Here is a 3,353-nt window from a genome sequence, read left to right as displayed (position 1 = left end):
GCTGTGGCCCATCTAATGGACGGTTTGGATCATCCTATGGTGTGGGCCATACCATACTTTTAATAAAGTGAGGAGTGCGATCATCAAAATATAGTAGTGATGATCAGAGAAATATAGACCATTTGATGGAACGACCAAACAGTGTGGCCATTTTTCAATTGAGGGCCCACATTGATATCAACTTCCTTCTACACGTTTACTCCCAAGGAACCCATATTCACTCTACCCTTCCTGCAATGTTTGACAACCATGAAATAATTTCTTGAAAATTAATTTTACCTGAAACTTTTCCAAGTATAGCAGAACAAAACACAACAGGCCCATTAATTTTGGGGGTGCAACTTGGGTCGGGCTCAACCTGAACCCGACCCGACTAGCCCGACCTCCGTCCTCTAATTATAACTTGAATTTCTTTCGGTTATTTTTTCTCTTGTATTTTTGCTATTTGGCCCTAGGTGAACCCGAACCCAACCCGACTGGATTTTGGGTAAGATGGATCAAATTAGGGGTGAGAGATTTAGACGCAGGTTGGGTTACGGTTCACCATCCCCAACCCGAGGCTTGGGTTGGGTTGGGTTGGGTTGGGTTAGGGTTGGGTTAGGGTTGAGGGAATGCCATCTCGGATTGGGCTACGATTGGCCTCAAACTGATCCAACCTGACCCGAGTTGCACCCTTACTTTTATTTTGATGACCTAAACCATTTCACTAGGGGTGTCAATGGACCCAGACGTCCGATGGACCATCCGAATCCAAACTTAAATGAGCAGGATCTAGACACATTACCAGGATCTATGGACACATTTCAAGACCCTATCAAGGATCCGAAATTATTACCGATCGGATCAAGGCAACCAACAAAAGCCCACAGGACAGTCCTATATCCTATTTTATTACACTATTTTTCGAAAATACCCACTATTTTTTTGTAAAAATAAGCCATATGAATTTTTAAGGGAAAATTATTAAAGAAAGGCAAAGTTTTAGTTATATTGTGAATAAAGGGTAGACATTTCAATTTTATAAAAAAAGGATTGTCAGGTGAGAGAATATGGCTTTTAAGACAAATATACCCCCCTTGCTTTTTCCCACCATGCTTTTAGGCTATAATCCCTAAGCTATTTTCGCCTACCCACTTCACATTTTTCTTTCTTCTTCCCCAACCCATCCAACATGAAAAACAACCATTGCCATCCTTTGCAAGCTCCAATACCACTGTATTTTGGAAAAAAAACAACATTACTTGTCAAAATTTTGAACTTTGGTGATAAACATAGCTCCAAGTAGGTCCATGCTCCTCTACTTGAATAGGGTTTACATCTCCTTTTTATGTTTTCATGTTATTTGTGCTTTGGTTTATTTTCAGTGTCTACCAGCCTCTTTGTTTGGTTATTACCATATTTATCTTAACCCCCCCTCTCTCTCTCTCTCTCTCTCTCTCTATATATATATATATATATATATATATATATATATATATATATATATATATATATATGAGGAAAGTGTCTCTAGTCTCTCCCCTAGATAAGCTTATCTACTCCTCCCTTTAAAAAAACACAGTGGGCCCACGCTGTTTGGATGATCCAAAGCATTCATTTGATAGGTCCTAACATAGATAGGGTGTGCCCAAAAAATCAGCACCAAAGGGTCATCCTAGAACTTCGTTTTGTGGGGCCTTGTGGTACCCAGAATGGACACATATAAACGTCAACGCTTATATGCGTCCATTTTGGACACGGTGTGCCCCACAAAATGAAGTTCTAGGATGACCCTTTGGTGCTGATTTTTTGGGCACACCCTATCTATGTTAGGACCTATCAAATGAATGCTTTGGATCATCCAAACAGCGTGGGCCCACTGTGTTTTTTTAAAGGGAGGAGTAGATAAGCTTATCTAGGGGAGAGACTAGAGACACTTTCCTCATATATATATATATATATATATATATATATATATATATATCTTTCTCTCTCTGTGTATAGAGAGAAGCCTAAATGGACATCGTATGTATACTTGGACTCTTGGAACCATTACTTAGGCCTCAGAACCATAATTTAGTGGTTCTGAGGAGGTTAAATAGTGGTTTCAAGACTGTAAATTATGGTTCCAAAGTGGTTGGTACATTGTAATACTACTTTATTGGTTGTCAAAGTGATCATGATTATATCATTTGTGCTTTAAACATCTTGGAACCATTACGTAGGCATCGGAACCACAATTTAGTGCTTCCAAGAGGTTACATAGTGGTTCCAAAAGTGTAAATTATGGTTCCAAGAGTCCAAGTAGTGGTTGGTACATTGTAATAGTATTTTAGTTGTTGTAAAAGTGATTATGATTGTATCATTGGTGTTTTAAACATATTAGAACCATTATGTAGGCATCGGAACCCCAATTTAGTTATTCTGAGAGGTTACATAGTGGTTCCAAGACTGTAAATTATGGTTCCAAAGTGGTTGGTACATTGTAATACTACTTTATTGGTTGTCAAAGTGGTGATTACTGTATCATTAGTGTTTTAAACATATTGGAACCATTACGTAGGCCTCGGAACCACAATTTAGTGGTTCCGAGAGGTTACGTAGTAATTCCAAGAGTATAAATTATGGTTCTAAGAGTTCAAGTAGTATTTGGTACATTGTAATAGTATTTTACTGGTTGTAAAAGTTATCATGACTGTATCATTGGTGTTTTAAACATATTAGAACCATTATGAAGGCCTCGGAACCACAATTTAGTGGTTTCGAGAGGTTACATAATGGTTCCAAGAGTGTAAATTATGGTTCCAAGAGTCCAAGTAGTGGTTGGTACATTGTAATAGTATTTTAGTGATTATAAAAGTGATCATGACTATATAATTAGTGTTTTAAACATATTGGAACCATTACGTAGGCCTCAGAACAACTAAAGGTTACATAGTAGTTCCAAGAGTGTAAATTATGGTTCCAAGAGTCCAAGTAGTGGTTGGTACATTTTAATACTATTTTATTGGTTGTAAAAGTGATCATGACTGTTTAAACATATTGGAACCATTATGTAGGCCTCAGAACCACAATTTAGTAGTTCCAAGAGTGTAAACTATGGTTCCAAGAGTCCAAGTAGTAGTTGGTACATTGTAATAGTATTTTAGTGGTTGAAAAAGTGATCATGACTGTATCATTGATGTTTTAAACATATTGGAACCATTATGTAGGCCACGGAACCACAATTTAGTGGTTCTGAGAGGTTACATAGTGGTTCCAAGATTGTAAATTATGGTTCCAAAGTGGTTGTTACATTGTAATACTATTTTATTTGTTGTCAAAGTAGTCATGACTGTATCATTGACGTTTTAAACATCTTGGAACCACTACGT

This window comes from Tasmannia lanceolata, unplaced genomic scaffold (assembly GCF_043159265.1).
Source record: "Tasmannia lanceolata isolate RefF3 unplaced genomic scaffold, GAP_Taslan_0.1 ptg000003l, whole genome shotgun sequence".
NCBI lineage: Eukaryota > Viridiplantae > Streptophyta > Magnoliopsida > Canellales > Winteraceae > Tasmannia > Tasmannia lanceolata.
This window is presented reverse-complemented; position numbering follows the sequence as displayed.